We start from the raw sequence: 22,287 nt of genomic DNA on the forward strand, positions 1-22,287 counted from the left end.
TGAAAACAGTTGGTTGTCCATCTGGAAAAGGTACTTAGAATTAACTTAAATGCAGACTGCTATTTTAAGGTACCACTTGCTTTCCATGGAGGTCCATTTCTGTGCATATGCAGTCCTCAGTCATAAAATATAACATTAGGATCTTAGTGCTTTCAATGTTGAGAGAGCTTCTGCGACCCTCAAAGTTACCAATGAATCCCTTTAAAATTGAGAAAGGTTGTAGGCAGTAACGAATGTCAGAAATGTTCGATGAATTCAGACTATGAAAGTGCCAGCTGTTAGGCTACACGATAAATATACATGACTGCATTTAACAAGTTTTTCTTTTCATACATGATTCTAGGCTTTTAATAAAGTGTTCTGATCAATAGTAAAATGGGTGACCAAAGCTTTTAGCCTTAGCATTAGAAGGCTAAAAGGTAATACTATCCCAATTATATCATGCTGCTAAGATGGCATGGAAGCAATTAGCCTGGAAATGTGGTTTAATTGCTTAATGTTACCTTGAATAAGTCAGAAAGCAGACACACCAGTTTCCAGTATTAGAATCACTCTGGGCCCACCTAACAGACCAACAGCTGATTATGAAGTTCTTTTGGGTTATCTTCTCCTACCCCCCCCAAGTATGCACATTTTTAACCCTGTCCACCTGCCAGAGAGGCAACATCAAAGTGTTTGTTTTCTCCATAGCTACAAGGTTTCCCTGTATATTCATTAGCCAGATCCTAATTACAGGGCAGACAGTACTCACCGAAACACCCATGGGCTCTGCATTCACAGCTTTCCTTGCAACTGGGCTGGGGCCATGTAACGGTGCTCTTGACACAGGGTTAGGAGTAGACGATGAAAACCACTTGGCCTAATTTAAAAAACATTGCATCCCAGAATCCTCCAGCTCTCTCTGTCCCTTCTGTGATACTGCTAGGTCCAGATAGAGGCAGCCTGGACTCAGAACTTGCTGCTTGGAGGAAAGACACCCGATAGATGCCCATGGTACACCTGCCATTGTTACAGAGAGACAGGAATATCCTCATTTTTGTTACGGTTGACCGCTGGGATTTAAGGATTTATTTGTTATTGCAGCATAGTCTTCTCTATCCTGACCAACACCAAGCAAATAAGAAGTTTCTTTCTGTCATGACTACAATATACCAGATAGTACTTTTGCTTCTTTTTATGCCTGATAGATACCTGAGTGATAGCTCTTATAAAAGATGTCACTGCTTGATATTCAACCAACAAAAGAACTCAAATGTATAGGAGAGTAATATCAGCCACTTTCAAAAATTAAGAACAATATAACCTTGCATTTGTGAAGCACTTCCAGCTTTTTTTTTTTTAATATATAATGCTTTCAGGTGCATGCCTTTACAACAGCGCTAAAACATTTTTTTAGTGTGTAAAATTCCAACTTTACAGCTGAACAAAGTGTGTAGCAACAGGATTATAAGTGAGGTATCCAGTAACCCAGCGAGGAAGCAGCAGAAATGAGACAGGCTGCTGTCCTTAGTCCTTTTGTAATGAAGAAATGCTCCAAGCTTTCAGACTTGTTGCAGGTTTTTACAAGCTTCACTTTTAATAACCTTTCTCCATTGCATTTCTGACTTATTGCCTCCCTGGCTCCCAGCACTCTTATTTATATGCAGACTCATTCCAACTGCACATCCCAATGTTTATGCTGCGTTTACTGTGTTGTCTTCTAACTACAGTCCATTATCTGCTGAAACAAGAAGGATGTTCACGAATAAAACACATCTTGCCTGTGGCTGCCAGAGGAGCAGAACCCATCGTGGGAAGCAGAGATGGATCTCTGCTGCTGGGAGTAGCCTGCTGTTCCCATGGGAGCCTCCTCTTTGGGGAAGACGTCACGCTGACAGTAGCAGAAGGTGCAGAAAGCAGAGAGCATGTGATGGATTCCAGGTATGTTAGTTAGCTTTCATCACTGTAATGAAACACACAAGGCAACCCAAGTTTATAAAGGACAGAGGTTTGTTTTAGCTCGTGGTTCTAAAGGCTCACAATCCAAGATTGGGTTGGCCCCACTGGTTCAGCCTCTGAACTGAGGACATCTGAAGATGTCCCCCTTGCTGGCAGTGTCCCAGAGTGGCACAGAGCGTCACATGACAGGAGACAGGGAGCATGCATGTCTGTCCGAATCTGTCTTTTGGGAGCATGCATGTCTGTCTGAATCTGTCTTTTCTCTGTCTCTTTCAGTCATGAAGGTTCTGCATGAATGACTTAATCTGACCAGAATGAGTCCTGAGAAGCTTCACCCCTAAATACCATAACTGAGTTAGTACCATGCCCCTGTGACTTTGGGATTTAAATTCTTGAATTTGGTGGCAGGGACAGGTACTCAAACCACACCGCCAGGGAGCCCACAGCTGGCACCTTTTCAAAGTGTCAGTTTTAGGTGAGTTTTGCCCTCCATCTGGGAGCCTAGCCTCTCAGTAGATGGCCCCATTCACAGCTGCTAGTGGATCCTACCTCAGGGAGGCTACATTTGTAGTCAAATTGGCTTTAATGGAAGAAAGAATTTATGAATGTGTCTTGAAAACATTTGACCTAAATTGACTACATGGATATTTAACACATCTCAAGGCCAAGTTCAAAAGCCATCCATCACTTCCTACCTGGATCACCTATCTGGCCCTTTGAGAACACTAACAAGGGGGCAGGATCTGGGAGGTGGAGCTTAGCATGAGGGAGTTGTGGCACCAAGAGTCACAGCACAGGCTGAGCCCTTCCTTCTTTCTTTTTGCTGGGTAGTTCTGACTGTGATGGAAGGTGCTGAAACATAGTGTAACACAGAAAGTATTGGTTTTGAAGTCAGGCAATTGTGTTTTCAAAATGTATATTTTATTTAATAGCTGGGTGATCTAGGTCAAGTCATTTAACCTCTCTATAACTTGTTTTTCTCATGTGTAAAGTAGGAAATCAGAATAACTAACTTGGCTGAGCTGTTTAGGAATTATACACATATAGAATCTTCCACAATTTTGAAAAAAAATATATATTATCTTTTCATTTCATTTCTCCATCAACTTTTTGAAGAACCCTGGCACAAATACACATGCTCACATAAGATGCTTGGTGTGGCGGAGCCTGGCCCATGACTGGTGCTCTATAATAAAAGAATTCTTTTCTCTTGCTCTGATCCATCTCTCACTCTCCTCATGAAAGCCATCTGTGCAGTCCAAATCCATGCAAGTGAACAGACCTCCTTTCTATGGAAGAGAAATGCAAACAGTGCCCAATGTTTAGTAGGTTTTCTGGCACAGTCAGTCCTCTGAATCCATGCATTCTACATCCTTGGATTCAACCAAAAATGAATGAAAAAAAATGACACCATTTTGTGACTATAGTGAACATATACAGACTTCTTTCTGCCATTATTCCCTAAACAGCACAGTAAAACAAGTCTTCGCGTGGCAGTTACATGCATTAGGTATTAGAAGTAATCTAGAGACAATTCAAAGTGTATGGGAGGATGTGCTTAGGTTATAGAAAAATACTATGCCATTTTATGTAAGGGACATCCGTGGATTTTGGTACCCGCTGGGGCATCCTGGAACCAATCTCCCATGGATGCTGCGAGATGACCGTGTATTCGTTGAATTGAATTGAACTGAACTGTGCCCAGAATTTTATGTACATAGACAACTTCTTGGGTTTGCTTCACTGGTTTCTGTATTTCTCTAAAATTAAACATGACTTACTCCTGCCTGGAGCTTCTGAGTATTTTAGCTGCAGTTATGAAGGGTTTATAACTTTTGCTTATGAAGAAGTACACATTTGGTCATGTGTTTTCATATAAATATACTAATACCATTGTGCAATTAAAGAAGGCATTGAGCTCCATGGTTGAGATACCCATGCCTCACATCCGAGTAGCTGAGTTCAATCCCCAGCTCAGGTTCCTGACTCCAGCTTCCTGCTAATGTGCACCATGGAAGGTGATGACTCAAGGACTTGGATCTCTGCCACCCATGTGGGAGACCTGGATGGCATTCCAGCTCCCGGCTTTGGCAATGGCCCAGTCCAAGCCATTGCAGGCACTCGGGCAGTGAAATCAGCAGATGGGAGCACATGCTCTCTCTCTTTCTCTTTCTCTGTCTCTCTCTGACTGCCTGTCAAATAAATAAATAAAAACAAAACTGAAGGATCACCTTTCAATCTATATGCCACACATTCTGGACTAGTTTTCTGACAAAAAAAAAAAGGAGAAAGAGAGACTGTACAAAAGCTGCAGTTACAGCTGTATGTAGAAGAGAGGGCAATGTCTTAATATTGCAGAATATTAGCATCTTGTCAGCCAAGTGTGCCATGGGATTTGGGGGGTAGAAGGAAACTTGGAGGTCATCTAGTCCTACCCCCAACCCCAGGCCACGTCTGCCAGCTCATGTCAGGGAACCTTGAACAGCTCTGGCTCCACAGGCACTGGCACCAACCCCAGCCCATGCTGCCAGGCCCTGGGGCAGCAGATGCCCACAGCTAAGGGGGTGCTAATAGGCTTGGGCGGACACTGTTGACCACCACACATTGAGGATTCCTGTCTTGTCGTCTCCATCTCACAAAATTAACCAGACAGGTGCCAGGGTTAGTGAATCAGACATGTTTTAAGGCATGGAGACGTAAAGTATAAGCATGTTCGTATGGGCGAATATGAGTATGTGAAGACCTAGTGCACTTATACCCACCATGAAGCACACAGTGGGCACTCACATGATATAGTTCATAGTCTATCTCTTGGAGATGACATGTTACTTTTTAAAGAGTGTTTGCTTATTTAAATTTTATTTATTTTTGATTTATTTGAAAGAGAAAAAAGAGCAATTGATCTTCCATCCACTCCTTGACACCCCAAATTCCTGCAATAGCTGGGGCTGGGCCCTGTTGAAGTCAGGTGTCTGGACACCATCCAGGTTTCCCACATGGATCAAAGGGACCCAAGTACTTGATCCGTCATCCAGAATGTGCATGAGCAGGAAGCTGAAATTGGAAATGGAGCCAGGACTCAAACCAGTTACTCCCATGAGGGATGTGGTTTCCCAAGCAGTGTTTTAACTGCCTGTCCCTGCTTGGGTTATGATCCCATACTGTTTTATCACATATTTCTTTCATGAAAATGAAAGCTGGGAATGCCATCCAGGTCTCCCACGTGGGTGGCAGAGATCCAAGTCCTTGAGTCATCACCTTCCATGGTGCACATTAGCAGGAAGCTGGAGTCAGGAACCTGAGCTGGGGGTTGAACTCAGCTACTCGGATGTGAGGCATGCGTATCTCATTTATTTGTATTACTACTTTACATCCTTGACATTGAGTCAGTGGAGATGGAATTAAAACCTGCCAATGGTGGTAGTCCACGTTCTAGTCCAGACAGGGGCCTGGGGAATCCATGAATCTCTCCCTTCAGTGACTCAGTGGCTAGTCCCTTGTCTGCAGACCTAAAAACCTTCTTTACATGTTAAATCATCATTGTGTCATGGGGTCACATTTTGATACCAGCGAAGTAGTTATATTCCAAAGTTTCCCTCTGAACAGTAAATAGTTTCCTTTTCAAACAGCATGATTTTTGCAGCTTTTATTCCACGCCATCACGGTGTTAAGAAAGCTGTCAAGTTATGGAATTTCATGGAGAAATGTGAAGTGGCCTTTGTAAGCTGCAGAGGAAGCCTCTGAGGCCTGACATTCTAAACATGATGGCTCTATTTACATATATATTGTCCTTCCCAGGAAGAGTTGTAGGTTGCTTTGGGTTTGGGATTCCTGCTGTATGTAGACAGCTTCCTCTGTCATCTGGGGCTTTGTCTTTCTTTTATTTCTGCATGTTTGCATTAATTCATTCATTCATTCACTCAAGCAGAGTTTATTGTTTTGTCTTTGACATCTGGGCGGCTCAGTCTCCTCTCTGAGGTTACGAAGGACAAAACTTTAAAGTCCTTCCATATCTTAACTGCATCTCTATTTTTGGTGGGGGTCTCTTGCACCTCCCATGGTGACAAACATTTACTAAATAATGACTGTTCCACAAAAACTAAATTTTCCCCTAAACAAATGGGACTCACAAGGATTAGGAGCCAGGGTTGCCTGGAGAAGGGAACCCAGCACTCCTGTTAATCATCAACATTGCATTCTTAACGATTTTGAGCCACCCAAAGAATTTTCATTCAATAAAGGTTTGCTCCTCATCCTTGTGAATCAGGGCTCCATCTAGAAAACTTCTCAAGAAAACTAGCTCACATTTATCCCTAGGTTAGACTTTGGCTTTCTCCTTTGCTTCTCCTCTCCTTGGCTTGGGTTTTCTGGACTTGTCTTGCCAAGTCTTGCTGAGAAGGCAAGTAAAGCAGTTTGTTCTTGTCCTTGGTTCTGAACCAGGGCTCAGGAGGGAGGGGGGCAGGGAGAGGAGGGAGTTTCAATGAATGTCACCCCTGGGAAGAAAAAGCTACGTGTGCATTCAGTGCCTCCCTGTGCTACCCATAACTCTAGCAAGAGCTGCTGCAGTAATTAACTGCCCTCTTCTGAACTTGAATGACATGGCAGCCTCTGTGCTCAGAGCACACCCGTGTCATCCCATGGGGTGCTCACGTGTCATCCCATGGGGTGCTCACAGCATCCTGGAAAGACACCTGATAGTATTCCCCCCTTGCAGATGGTAAAACTGAGAACGCAAAGGTTGCATGAACTTCCCAAACCCCTCTTCAGTGAGTGGTGTCTGGGTTGGGATACAACACAGCGTTGGGTCCCCCTGCCTCCCTCAGCCAGTTTCCATGCCAGAAAGAAAATGGGAGCCAGGACATGGCTGGGGTTTTCACCCTTGTGCAATGTCAATGGGGTTAGGGCATTTGTTACTTACTTCCCCATTTTACTTCCTCCTCCATAGAAGTCCAAGGGTCCAACGGACAAGATGCCTCCCCCACTGCAGAGTCCCAGGACATGTGATAGGGATGAGGGCAGCAAAATGAAAATCAATGCAACGACTGAATCAGTGGATCCCATCAAGGAAGAAAGCACTATGGGATCTGGATTTGGGATTTTCTGGGTGGTTTCTATCACAAGGCCTGTTTCCCCACAAATGTTTGAACATTTTACAGTAGAACAGAGGAGCTTACCTGTTGAGAGTGAGAAGCCTAGGTGAAAATGTAATATATGGATCTGTTCATTGTTTTCCCTCATTTGACCTATGCTAGTTCTTGTTAATCATGAACTTATACACAGCCATGCACCTCAGAATGTGCATATCAATTAGGGTGAAGAGGAGAGTTCAGCCAGTGTTTGTTCAGTTCATTCATTTAATGAGCAAATAGACACTGAGTCCCACTTCTGTGCTGGTTTTCAGGCACAGCAGTGAGGACAGGAAGTTGTAAAACAAGGGCCCTTGACCTTGCGGAACTAATAGGATTCTTGTATCTGGAGACACCAAACACCAAGGGAGATCTAAGCCAAGGACCAAAGGCTGTTGACACCTGTGGGTCAGTTATGGGAGATAGAGGGCAAAGGCTCAAATGTCGTAAGGATATACTTTATCCTCGGTGGCTGGAGAATAAACTTACCTTTTTCACAGTGGCTTTGTGCAACTCACACATGGGAGTGGAGAACGTCAGAACAACGGATCTACGTGGAGAAGAGCCAGGGGGAGTTGCTCAAGGCCTGTGCTTTGGGGTAACAATGCAGAAATGGCATGAAGGAACAATTCCAGCAGATCACAGGACCATAGTTAGGACAAGGTTTATATCCTCAAAGCAGGGTGATTGTGCTAACTCTTAGGTGTATGCATTTTTAAATATGGGACAATGGGGAGAGGAGGTCTGGCAGAGCCTTTGTTAGGACAATATTTGAAATGAGTACTGAAAACTGAGCAAAAAGGAAAGGAAGGGTGTTCTGGAAGAGCAGATAATGTTTGCAAAGAAGATGGGGAGGCCAGCTCCTCCTCTGACACAGGGGTAGACTCCCTCCCCTTAGGATATCACCCGCAAAGGGAGATTCCACCAGGAGTGGGACCTGAAGGTGTGCTCCTCACAGTCATGTTGACAAGGCCAATTTTTTTTTTCTTTTGCATGCATGGTGCCTTGACCACTTAGGCCCTGAAGATGGGCTTTAGATCACTGATTTTAAACATTCATGAATTACCTATTACATCCTAGCCTTCTGTGGGTAAGTACAGCTGTAGGAGGGAGGGGACCCAGGTAAGAGTGACAGAACAGATGGCATCCGTCATAGGGCATGAAGCCCGTGGGCCAGGCAGGTAGGCTGCAGGCTCTCACTCTCTGCAAACTAGGCAGTGGGCAATCAATGTGAAGTGGTTAAAGTGATCCAAGTTAAGTGAGCAGAAACTGGAGAGGTTGGAGATACTTTCTGCCTTCCCAAGTGAATTAAATGCCTTGGTAGATGAGGCAAAGAAGAGGTGTTGGGCATTCCAGGAAGAGAACATGTTATATGCAATGCAAGGAGCCACAAGTGTGGCGTAAATTTGGGAATGATGAGAATTGTAAAGTATAGATTAGGGAGCAGTGGAAAATAAAAATTAGACCCAGATGCTAGAGGGCCTTAAAAGCCAGGCTAAGCTTATGTTTTAGTAGACGATGGGGAGCCATAGAATTTTCTTGAGCAAGGCAGTGACTTAAGATGAATTTGTCAGAAAGGAAAGATAAATTGGTGTGCAAGGAGCAGAAAGGTAGAAGGTCCAGAAAAACCACCATCATCTAAACATGAGATACTGAGCGCCGGACCAGGGCTCCTGCTGTTGACATAGGATGCGGAATAAAAATTGAGAGATGATTACTGCTGGTGATTTATACTGTGTGTGAAATGGTGAACGAAGTACACTGTCTGAAGAGCAGTATAATATTTTGGGAAAAGTGCTGAGATGTAACAAAGCAATGTTCTTTTTTTAAAAATTTATTTATTTTTTTAGTTTTTTGACAGGCAGAGTTAGACAGTGAGAGAGAGACAGAGAGACAGAGAAAGGTCTTCCTTCCATTGGTTCATTCTCCCAAATGGCCACTATGGTCAGTGCGCAGTGCCAATCTGAAGCCAGGAGCCAGGTGCTTCTCCTGGTCTCCCATGAAGGTGCAGGGCCCAAGCACTTGGGCCATCCTCCACTGCCCTCCTGGGCCACAGCACAGAGCTGGACTGGAAGAGGAGCAATCAGGACAGAATCTGGCACCCCAACGGGGACTAGAACCTGGGGTGCTGGCGCCGCAGGTGGAGGATTAGCCAAGTGAGCCCTGGCACTGGCCAAGCAATGTTCTTAACAACTAGTTAAAATACTAAACATTTCTTAATAGAATTAGGGAGAGTGTTGTTTCAGGAGTAAGGAAAACACACGTTTGGCACTGTAGCCACCAAGACCACCTCCAGGGGAAGCTAATGCTTCTCTTTGCCTAGACCTAACCAGCCATTTGCTTTCCTCCACACCTCGCAACACAAAGCGCCAAAGAAAAACTATTCCTTTCAAAACAGACTGTGGGGTGCAATTGAACGTATAGTCTATTCAGAGTAGACAAGCATTAACTCATCTAAAACATGCTCCTGAACTTGGAAAAAAATGTTCCCAACTATGCAGGGTTCAGCATGAAAGCAGGCAGGGAAAGATTTTAGATTGGGGAAGGGGAGCAATGAAACAGAATCACCTGGAACCACAGGTGCTTCCTGATGCCTCGGTGAGGCTATATTGAGCCCTGCTGAGGATGGAAGACCAAACCTGATGCCTGCTCCCCAGGAAGAGAATCTTGAAAAACCAGAAGGAATTCATGAACGTGTTGTGGTTCTGTTCTTGCTTTAAAAAAAGCAGTTTCTGCTCGCCAAAAACTCTCCACCTGCTTCCTTCCAAGAAGCTGACTTCTGAAAACTGAAAACAACAGCCAACAGATGTTAAAGTACCCAAGAGGGAAGCTAGAGGAGGCGCTGGCCCTGTAAGTTGGACACACGCAAAGATGTGTGTTCAACACCTGGGCGTGGAATTAAACTCTTGCCCTGATTTTTAGTGGGAGCAGCACACAGCTTTTTTTGCCAGGAGCCCGGCCACTGTGGCCCCAGAGCCTTGCAGTAGTTTCTGACCCTTGCAAATCACAGAGCTGTGCTGGCTTCAGAATGATTCATTGAAAATATCCTGAAATCGATGAACTTGGGTATCTGAATAGTCAAATAATAGAGAGGATTTTTTAAGTGGTTCTTCCAGTAGTTTCTCAGTCACCTGGCAGGGATCATGTCCAGAATGCTGTCATAAATATGCAGCTGACTCACTGATGATGCAGCTGGAAGGAAAAGTTTAAAAAGATGACATCAGGAGCTGCATATTCTTGGAGGCTGGTATTCTCTACAGATTACTGCTGTTCAAATCCCACTGTTTGATGTTCGCTGTGCCACTCCAATTAATGTCTGCATTTGGTAACTTGTTTAGGAGTGGGTCTTCTTTAAGCTCAGACAGGTTCAATTATCCCTGAGATGCACTATTCCAAAATCGATGAGGACCTGAGAGTCATATTTATTTGCAATTCAGGGAGAGTGAAAGGTATCTTTAAATCCTTATGGTTGGTGATATATTAGCCACCTTCAACTCATTAATTAATTATTGTCATTAAATTAATCAATTGCATCTCACAAGTTTTGACAGATTGCTGCTCCATCATTATTCAGTTAAAATATTTTATAATTTTCCTTATAATTTTTAAATGGATCCATGCAGTGTTTAGAAATGTTAGCTTTCAAATATTTGGAGATTTTTTTTAATTAAAAAAAAATCTATATATATAGTTTAATTCCATTTTGGTAAGAGAGTATGCTGTGTGTGATTTCAGTCCTCTTACACTTGTTGATACTCATTTTATCACCTAGAAGATGGTCTATTTTTGGGACTGTTACATGTGTACTTGAGAATAATTTGTTATTATTGAGTATATTATGGTATAAATGTCATTTTGGCCAGGTAGTTTGAAAATATAGTTCAAGTCTTCTATACCTTATTGTATGATTTGAAAAACCAAAAGACGGTAGTAGGTTGTTCTATTTTTACTTCTGTTATGTTAGCTTTTGTATTTGGAAGCTCTGTTGTTAGATTCTTACACACTTTTTTTTTTTTTAATTTATTTGACAGGTAGAGTTATAGACAGAGAGAAAGGTCTTCCTTCCAAATGGCCACTTCCTTCTGCAAATGGTCGCTACAGCTGGCGCTGCGCCAATCCGAAGCCAGGAGCCAGGTGCTTCTTCCTGGTCTCCCATGTGGATGCAGAGGCCCAAGCACTTGGGCCATCCTCCACTGCCCTCCCGGGCCATAGCAGAGAGCTGGACTGGAAGAGGAGCAATCGGGACTAGAACTTGGCGCCCATATGGGATGCTGGCGCCGCAGGGAGAGGATTAACCAAGTGAGCCAAAGGTGCCAGCCCCAAGATACTTATATACCTATAATATTAATGATCAATAATAATCAAGGGTTTCTTGTGATTAATATTAGCACTGTACACATTTGTGTACATTTTTAACCTATCTGCATCTTTATATCTTTATATTTAATTTTTTTTTTTTTGGTAGAGAGCCTGTAATTGAGTCTGGCTGAAAATCTCTTAATTTGTGTGTCTATACTTAATGTAGTTAGCACTGTGGTTTGTTAAACCTAATGTTTTCTTTTTGATTTCTCTTTGTTCCATATTTTCTTTGTTCTTTCCCCTTTCTTCTAGCTTTGATTGAATTTAGCATTTTGAAATATTCAATTTTATCTTCACTATTGGAAGTCATTTTGAGCAGTGATTGTGAAAGTGTGGTCCAGATTCTCAGCATTAGCTGCTGTGTTATCTTACCTGGTTTGTTTACTTAACCTCTTCATAGACCTATTCCCAGACCTATTCGGTGGGGAATTCTGGTGGCACAGCCCAGCAAGCCATGTTAGTAAGCCCTCTTAGTGAATCTGATGAATCCCAAAGTGTAGGAACCACTGTTCTAGCATCTAAAATATACATATTAACACTCCATAGTCTACCTTCAAATTACTCACTCTGTCACTGGTGCAATTATTATCACAGTTTCTTTTTATACATTTATAGTAAAAATCCCACAATACATTTTACCTTTGCCTTAAACAGCTAATTGGAAAACTAGGGCAAAATCTTTTATGTGAGGGCTTCTGAAAAAGTTAATAAAATGCATATTATAAAAAATGGTACAAATATTTAAAAAGTTTTTTGTACCAACATAAAGTTATCTTCTAATTCCAGTTTACATGAATGTTTTGAAGAAACATTTATCTTTGTATTTATCTATGTATGTCCGATTTCTGTTGGTCTTTTTTCTTTTATGTCAAGAGCAACTTAAAGAAGTTCCTTTAATATCTCTTATAATAAGGTTTTCTATTGGCAAGACATTCTCTCAACTTCTCAGTTTATATTTTTATTTTTATTGACATTTTTTACTGAGTATATAATTCTAGGTTGACTTTTGCTCATTGAGTATTTTCAAACCATTACTGATTTGCTTCTTGTTTGCATCACTTTTGACATGAAATCAGTGTTTATTTCCACTTTCGCACTTTTATGTGTAGTATATCTTCCTATTGTGAGTTTTTAAAAAAACACATTTCCTCTGTATCCTTGATTATAACAAGTAAGTTATGATGTGTTTCAGTATTGTTTCCTTTATCAGGCTTGAGTTTCATTGTGCTTTTTGGCCTTGTGGATTTATACTTTTCATCCAGTTCGGATGATTTTGGTCAATATATCTTCAACTATTTTCTGCTCTCATCATTTGTTTGTTGCTCCTATATTAATAGATCACCGAAGCTCTCTTTATTTTCTTAGGGAACATTTTTCTCTTGCTGGCTATGTTTGTATATTTAAAATTTTAAAATTAGGTCTGCATAATTACTTATCTTCTCTTATCCATTTCTAATTTGCTCTAAAACCTATCCAGTTATTTTTTCTTTTCATGCATTAACTTCTTTAGCAATTCGATTGCTCTTTTTCTTTTAATATCTTCCATTTTCATGTTCCTTATATGTATATTTCCTTTAAATCTCCCCTAATGGTTCTATTTCTCTGTAATTTCTGTCTATACTTACAAATTAATTTTTCTATTAATTTCAACTATCATAATTTTGCTTTTCCATATGGCTAGTGATTTTTCATTAGATGCTTGACATTTTTTATTATGTTGTTGAATGTACGGGTTTTGTTTCTTCCTTTAAAGGGTGTTAAAATATTATTTTATTAAAAGTTAAGCTACTGACAGTTTAGCTTGACCATTTTGGTGCTTTAAAAATGTTCCTGGGGTTGGGGGCATTTTAAGAACAGGTATAAGGGGCTGGTATGGATAGTCTATCCCATATGGGTGCCATATGAGACCCAGCTACTCCACTTCTGACCCAGATCTCTGCTAATTGCCTAGGAAATGCAGCATAAGATGGTCCAAGTACTTGGGTGCGTGCCACCTATGTGGGAGTCCCAGATGAATCTTCCTAAATCAGCAGATAGAATCTCTCTCTCTCTCTCTCTCTCTCCCTCTCACACACACCTTCTCTGTGTGTATCTCTTTCTCTGTGACTGTCAAATCAATAAAATAAATCTTTAAAAAAGCAGATATAAAATAATATTACTCAAGTTCTAATTTAGCTTTTTTTTTTTTTTTTTTTTTTTTTTTTTTTTGGCAGGCAGAGTGGACAGTGAGAGAGAGAGAGACAGAGAGAAAGGTCTTCCTTTGCTGTTGGTTCACCCTCCAATGGCCGCCACGGCCGGCGCGCTGCGGCCAGCGCACCACACTGATCTGAAGGCAAGAGCCAGGTGCTTATCCTGGTCTCCCATGGGGTGCAGGACTGAAGTACTTGGGCCATCCTCCACTGCACTCCCTGGCCATAGCAGAGAGCTGGCCTGGAAGAGGGGCAACCGGGACAGAATCCGGTGCCCCGGACCAGGACTAGAACCCGGTGTGCCAGCGCCACTAGGGGGAGGATTAGCCTATTGAGCTGCGGCCCCGGCCTAGCTTTGTTTTTAAGTTGTGTTTTGGGGGGATGGAGGTATCTATTGAGTGCCCTGAATATTTGATGAAATCTCACATCTCTGTCTTTACAGTCAAATGTCTCCCAGTTCTGTATAGTCTTTGAGATTCATTCAGTGTTTAGATACTGAGTAGTTTTTTGTCTTCACACAATGTCACTCTATTAATCACAGCTTAATATTCAGAAAAAGACTCAAGGAGGGGCTATGCTGATTTCTGCAGCTTTTCTTCTGCCACCTTTCTTCTCTACAGCACTTTGACTTGCAAATATTGGCTTCCTGAGCCTCCTGAAACTCACCACTATCTCCTCACCTCAGTGAGAACCAAACTCTGCTTAGGTTCTCTCTCCTTGAGATGTAGTCCATAAAGTGCTCTAGGAAGAAAGTGAGCAATCATAGAACCTTGTTCTATTTCTCTTCTCTGTATGGTCATACACTCAAGCTTCTTGCTGTCCATATTTTGTAGAGATTTCTTTTTAAATTTTTATTAATATAAAGAGAACAGATTTCATGTATTTTGTTGATAAATTCCATGAAGATAACCATACTTCCCTCCATCCCTCCCTCTCTCGGTTCCCCTTTGTTCCTTCTTTTCTTTTGTTTTTCCTGTAATTTTTGAAATAACATAGTCTCAATTTATAATATTGGCTAAATGCACCATTAACCATAATATTCAACAAGTAAAAAGTAGAAAGACCACTGTTCCACAGGAGTATAGTTAAGGGATAAAGCCAATACTCAAATCATAAAGTATCAGTTTCATTCTTATACCTTGTTCTTTTTTCTTTGTATTCTGTATTAACTACCACATGTCAGAGAAAACTTATGATATTTGTCTTTTTGGGACTGGCTTATTTCACCAAGCATAGTGGCCTCCAGTTGCATCCAATACAGGATTTCATTCTTTTTTATGGCTGAGTAGTATTCCATTGTGTATGTGTACTTCATTTTCCTTATCTAGTTATCAGTTGTTGGACATATGGGTTGATTTTTTATCTTGGCTATAGTGAATTGAGCTTCAATAAACATAAGGGTACACATAACCAGTTCATTTGCTGACTTCATTTCGTTTGAGTAAATTCCCTGGAATAGGATGGCTGGGTCATATGGTAGATCTATTTTCAGATTTCTAGGGAATCTGTATATTGTCTTCCATAATGATTGTACTAGTTTACATTCCCACTAACAGTGTATGAGCTGGCGGGCTCATGTAGTGGAAGTCATGTCCTAGGAGACTTTTAGGAAGGTGTTAGAACCACAAAGATACGCTTGGCAGATTTAAGTCAATTAATGGGTTCACACAGATGTGATACTCTGTTCCCCTGAGCCTCTGTTGTCTTACTGTTTTAGTGTTGTTTGGCCAAATGGTGAAAAAGTGGTCATTAACTTGAACATTTTTTAAATTGCTACTGGGATGGTAGAGTGGAGTTCGTTTCCCCTTTCTAGGAGAGAAATGTCTTACAAGGCCTTGATCTGTAGTGTCTTTGTATTTCCCAGCGAATAGCCATTTTTGCCCATAGTTCATTTTTGAGATGTTGATTGTAAGCCCATGATTGGAGAGCAAGTCCTTTACCAGTTACTCATTATGGTCATTATGATGAAAATCTTTCATTGATTGGCTTTATGTTTTTGCTTAGATTTGAACAGCAAAGGATTAATTTGCTTCAGAGAGAAAAGCCTGTAATAAGGTTCTCAAAGTCTTCCTCCTTCTCTTCTTCCTGTGGAAACCATTACATTGGAAAATTCTTCAGCTTAATATCTGATAATATGGCTTTAGTAATGTCTATCTATATATTGGAAAATTGTGTGCTGTCTTCCATTTTGGTTTATATCTTTAAGTTAAAAACTTTTTAGGGCATTTTGGTACTGTATGTATTTGCATATTACATAGATTAGAGTAGGTGTATATTATGGAAAAATACCCCAAATTCCAATGGCTTATAGTCTAAGTTTATTTCTCACTCAAGCAAAATCTGCTTACCTAGGCTATTAGAAGTTGTAATTGTGCAGTCTCCATGCTTTGCTACCATATTCGCTGCTAAATGAAGAGAGGATGGGAATCTCTTTCAGGATTTTTATTGCCTGAACCTAGAAGTGAACATGTCATTTCCATTCATAGTCTTTGTGGTTAAATACTTGGCTCTATCCAGGTGCAAGGACTCTTGGAGGTAGTTTCCAGTGTGCCCAAGAAGGGGAAGACACAGTATTGTTGGGCACTACTGATAGCTGTCACAGAAACCTGATGATATACTTCTCTCCACTGCTGCACAGGGTGTGTCAGGCCATTTACATGTCTGTAATCACTCCAGCTGTTCAAAGGAGTTTCTTGTCTGTTTTCTTACTACGTCTCCAAATCAATCTGTGAGTTTTGAACGACAGATTGTTGTAGCCATATTACTTTGAGTAATATCTGGTGAAGCCATGCACAGATCCAGAGACAGAAACTGAGAAGAGTTTTACAGACATTTTTATACCCACAGTTCCCTGGGAGGAACACAGCATGACATGGAGGACCACCTGGCAGAAGCATAAGGGTCAGTCAGGAGGCAGAGGGAGGGAACGGAACTGTGGGCAAGCAGTTTTATAATGTTTCTGCAGGGAGGAAAGGGCAAAGTGGTTTAGGGTGGGCTAGTCAGAACTCTTTCAGCTGGCTCTGAGGCTTAGGGCTGTTCCTCGTTGTCTGCTACCTTGGCCCTGGGGTGATGACTCTCATGCATCTTGGCCTGAAGTAAGTCCCTTAATGGTAGTGCTTGTAGGTGTGGACTGAAAAGGGAAGAGAAACTGATTAGCCTGTTGCCAGGGCTTCAGAAATGGGTCAAGACAGCATTAAAAACATATTTATTTATTATCCTCATTTTACATTTAAGGAACTGAGTTACTTTGGGGCTAGCTCATTTTCTCAAGATCATCCAGTTATTTCCTGGATGGCCCTTGAGTTGGAACACAAAGGCCTCACTCACTGATGGGAATACTTACCATTGCATGGCCTTATATGTAAGAGAGGATTAATGAATTCTTCCAGAAATCATACTACCTAGCCAGATGCCTGGTCTCTCCACTCCTGGCCTCAATTATGTTTGTGGTCCTTCCACCTCTTATGCAGGACCATGGTGTGGCAGTGTCCCGGCAGGGTTACTAGACTCAGAGGGGCCTTGTTCCCCAGTTCTCAGTGAAGGCAGAGTCTTTCTAAAGAAAGCCTATTAGGAGGCAATAGCAGGTGCAGTGGCCAGAGTGATAGATTTCTAGGGGATAGCAACAACAGAGCTGGTAAATGATGTTTTCCCGACTACATCCCCTTAGAACAGAGGGTGACCTAGAACCGTAATACCATCCTTTCTCAGGACAAGTGGCATAGACCAGCCAGTCAGTTGTGCTTCAGAAATCTTGATAGTTGAATAGTGCTCCTCACCTACCACTGACCTCTAAGCAATGTTGTCTGCAGCAGTCCTGCTGAGCACAGTGTCCAGCTTTCTGAGGAGTAGTCTGGGAGGTTGGCATGTGTTGGTGTGCAGGCTTTGCAGTTATTAAGACTTACTTGCAAACATCATAAAAAAGCTAAATTGAGTTAATTTCAGTTTCTTGAGTTGAAACACTGAATTAAAAAACAATTTAAGTGTCTCACTATATTAGAAAAAAATCAATGGTTTAAAATTAATTTCATTTTTTAAACTCACTGTTAACTCAATAAAGCCTTTTGGGCTTTTTAAGCTAATTGTCTTTGAACTCATTCTAAATTCAAAAGTCTTTATAATTTTGATAATATTTTAAACACTATCCTCACTAAAGCAGTTTGTATTATAAACTTAGAAGTATATGAAAAAATTAATGCGGCTCTAGTACAAGAATGATACAGTTTTTTGAGTCATTCCTATTATTTTTTATAGAATAATGGGAATTATGTTATCCTATTTTGGTTTAAGAAAATTTTATGTGTGTGTGTGTATACCTATGTGTGTGAGCAAGCCTTTAGGGATTCATATAAAACCTGAAAGGCTACAATGTTATCTTTAGAAGATGGAAAACATGAAGGCTTATCTTAAATTTTTGCACTTCTAATTTATTTCTGTCAAGTTTAAAACATTTATAATTGGTAAGCTAAGTAACAATTTTAAAAACATTTTGAGCCCTGAATGAGTTTCAATGTGGTCAGATCCATTTTTCTTACGTATGAGTGGTACCCCAGGCTCCTCTGGGCAGTGTAGTCACTCTTTTATCACAAACATTTTCCATGTCCTTGGTGTTCCACAGCAGCAATCTTGTAAATAGCTTTGTAATACTCCACTTTATACCTGTACAATGAGGTATTGTCAATTACTTAAAAATCTCCACAGGAACCTACTAGGGTCATTGGGTATAACGTGTAGATTAGGAAAAGCAAGTACTTTTCACAATTTTCCATTCCCCTCTCTCTAGAGGAATGCATTTCTAAAAGTTAAATGCAAATTTTTATAGGTCTTTTATTATATATGTACAAATTCAAACAGTACAAGGGATATAAAATGAAAAGTAAAAGAAGCCTATGTTGTTTCTCTCCATATCTTCTTTTAACTATTTCTAGTTTTGTAGCCTAGGTATGATTTCCTAACCTGAAATATCATTTGTTGTTTTGCTTCGTATTTGAGAAGTGTATGTCAGTTGAGCTACTTTTTTCTCTTTGCAACCTTCAGTACTCATATTTTAACTTTACATCAATCAGCTTATTTTCTGGTTTAGGGGTTTTATTAAAATGTCTACTCCTTGGCCCATCTACATGCAATTACATCTCTTGTTTCTGTTAGACCTCCTGTCCTTATGCCTTTCTCCTTCAGGGTCAGGGTTGGTAAAGGGTTAGTGAAGATGATTCTACATGCTTTGCATGGCATTTAGATACAGACTTGGATTCCAGCTCATTCAGTGACCCCACTATTCTTACTACAACAGCTGTAGGCTTTAGACTCACGGACAGCAGGCTCAGTGTTCCAACTGATACAGTGGAAAGGCAGAGATGGGAAATGTGTAGCAAAGTCTCCTGATTTGTCCTCTTCTACTGCCTTCAGTCTGTTTAGTTAGCCAGGCCTGACTTCTGTTAGCATATGGGCATAAGGCCCACAAAAGCATTAAGCTATGATTAAACAAAGCACGCTCTTCTTTGGACATGCCATGAACAAGAAGGAAGATCCGTCACCAGATATTTTTCAATATTCCCCAAGTTAATAACTGCCTCCAGAGGGGAATAGGTTACCAGCCAAGGGCTGGGATTTTCTGGAAGTAGTTTTTTTTCCTAGAAGTGTTATCTCAATGACCCTATCCATCAGCTTGGGGTGGCACAGGGTGTCAGACTTTTCAAATGGAATAGAGTTTCCAAGATCCCTGCCAGTTGTGGGCAAGCAGCAAGGAGATTTTGAGGGAACAGTAATTACTGTGACCAAGAAAGAGCTGTGCTCTGCACTCTGTGCCTTTGAGAAATAATCCTCCTCTCTGTACAGCACTTTTCAGACCACTCTTAAACCCATCTTTGAGTGGATTACAAATGTCATTAACATCAGTCAGACCTAACCTACCCATTCTTCCGCCAATAAAAGCAAGGTTAGGACAGTTATGCTGCTGGCTTCAGTCATCAAGGATTTTCCACACCTTGTTCCACATCATGTACCCCAGTTCTTTCAGTTTCTTAGCCATGCCTAGTTACCCATTATTGGCTTCACTTCTGCCTTTTGGTAAAATGCTTTGATACTTTTAAGATTTTATTTCCTATCCTTTACTGCTGTTTTACCATCTAATTTGCCTGTCTGTCCTTTTCTTGAAGTGATTCATCTTTATCAAGTATTTCCAAGACATTCCACTTGATATATATACATAAAAACAACTCTTTTCTTGTTCATCTTTCATTGGTTTATGTGACATTTAATTAAATTACATAATTGCAAGCACACATATAACTGGCATAAACAGGTTTGGGTACAATCACAGCTGAACTGGCTGAGCATCTAACTCAATTGGTGGAAGCAATAGTATTAGTACATATCAGAAATTAGCTGACTAGCAGAGAACTTTCAGCGTGCTGTGCCATCTGTCAACATGATTTTCCAAAGATATGGAGGGTACTCATTAAGTATATGGTTAAGGGGAGAGCAGTTGAAAGAACATTTGCTTCAATGAATTCCATGAAGACTTGTCTCACAGTTCTAAGAGCACAGAGGATACTGCTCTAACTAGCATCTCTGGGACCTGAGTCTTGATCAGTCTTTGGGAGTAGAACCTCCACAAACCTGTTATGAATGTGGGAAGATGTGGCGATGGTTCAGACTGCAGCAACTCTGAAACTGTCTTCCCCACATCAGAGTTCAATATCAGGCTCATCAAATTGCAAAGGTGAGCATACCTGCAATCTGTCTACTCTGGTAGGCAGAATGATGGACACTCCTACAGATGTCCTGTCGCTCCCCCACTCGCGGAGGAACGACACCAGACCCTGCGCTGTTCTCTTTCCCTGGCCCTTCCCGGGTTTGCTGCCGCTCCCCCCTGCTTCCACAGAGGAGCAGCACACCGCCGGCTGGCTCTCTCAGGGGTTCCTCAGATGTTCCTCCTGCATGTTGTCTCTCTCCTCCTTTATAGTCCTCTTCCACCAATCCCAACTCTGCTGGCGTTCTCTCCCCACGCGCTGAGCACGCTGCTCTCCTCCAATCAGGAGCAGGATCAGCTCCTGCAGCTTGTTAGTCGAATTGGTGAGGCAGCTGTGTGGAAGTTGTTTATTCCCTCTCAGCGCCATATGACGGGAGATCAGATGCATAGAATTAATCTTAGCAGTTCCAGTAATTTAGTCTAGTCTCAGTAATCTCAGTATTTGTCCTCAGTATTTATTTGTCCAGTCTTAGTACTTATTTGTCTCCCGGGCGACGGGCCCTGCCACGTTATGGGAGACGGGTCCTGCTCCCCACATGTCCAAACCCTAGTCCCTGAATCTGTGAATACATTATCACATGGCCGAGGGGAGTGCAGGGGGGACTAAGGTCATAGGTGTAGTTAAAATTGATAACCCTAAAAATAGAGAGATTACCTTAAATTATTCTGGCAAATCCAATGCAGTTACAAGAATTATTAAAAGTGGCAAGGGAAAGCCAAGGAAGGCTGTGAGCATGACATGCAACCATGGAGAATCTCAGAGTGATTGGATTTCAAATGTGGGGGGCAAGTCTCACCATGTTCCCAAATTTGTATATATTAAGTGCATGAAATTTGTATTCCTTAAATAAAATAATTAAAAAAAGAAAAAGGACTTGAGCACACATCGCTGGCAATGAAGGTAAGGGGAGGCAGCCATCCAAGGGCTGTGTGATGCTTTGAAGCTGGAAAGTCACAGAAATGGATTCTGCTCTGAAAACCTCTTAAGGGAACACAGCCCTACCCACACTGTGGCTTTAGCCCAGTGAAGCATGTGTCAGGCTTCTGGCCTCTGGAAACATAGGTTGTGGTTTTTAAGCCACTACGTTTATGGTAATTTGTTGCAGTGGCCATAGGAAACTAATGCACCTGTCTTTTTATTCCCCTGACTTCCTTCCTTTTTGCAATAAAGAAAATTACATTTAGAAAACTTGTTGAACCTAATCTCTGACTTTTACAACCCCTTCTCACTCCCTAATGTATTTAAACACAGTTTCAAAGCTGCTGCTTGCGACTTAAAGGAATATAAAATAGAGGGTCCAAACTCTTTGTAACCCTAAGTTTAAAATCCTTTAAGTGTCCAAGGAGAGGCTTTACACAAAAGTTCAGTTATGGATAGGGAATGAGCAACTAGCATGAAATGCTCTGTAGTGTATGATGTCTGATAAACCAGCCTCCTAGACAAGCAAGTGTTAGGATCCCCTGTTGGAGACTGAGGGGTCTCTCAGGACATCCAGCACCCCTGTCCATGCATTGCTTGGCTGGATTGTTCCCCAGAAAAACCTGCAAACACTTAAATAAACACAAGTTTATTGAAGGAATACCAGTTGCTGTCAAGTTTATCGTGGTCAATGTTGCCTCTCAGCACAGAACCTCTTACATTTGGACTGCGAGATCTTAAGGTTTTGTAACGAGAATGCAAAAGAGAATATTTCCATTGTTCAGCCACTGATAGAACGAGAGGAGGGAGCAGAACCTCCAGCCACAGGTACAAGGTCTGTTTCTCCAGCAAGGAAGAGGACAGTGAGGAGGTAGAACTTCCCCCACTTAAAATCCCACCTAGAGAAAAGATGCACCTCTAGAAAAATAATGTGTGGAGTGGTGCTGATTAAGTCTCAGGTGAGTGCTCGGCCTGTCAATGTTTCGGAAAACAAAAGAGGAACCTCCA

The sequence above is a fragment of the Oryctolagus cuniculus genome, chromosome 2, assembly GCF_051225735.1.
Source record: "Oryctolagus cuniculus isolate XC-2025 breed Fujian yellow rabbit chromosome 2, ASM5122573v1, whole genome shotgun sequence".
Taxonomy (NCBI): Eukaryota; Metazoa; Chordata; class Mammalia; order Lagomorpha; family Leporidae; genus Oryctolagus; species Oryctolagus cuniculus.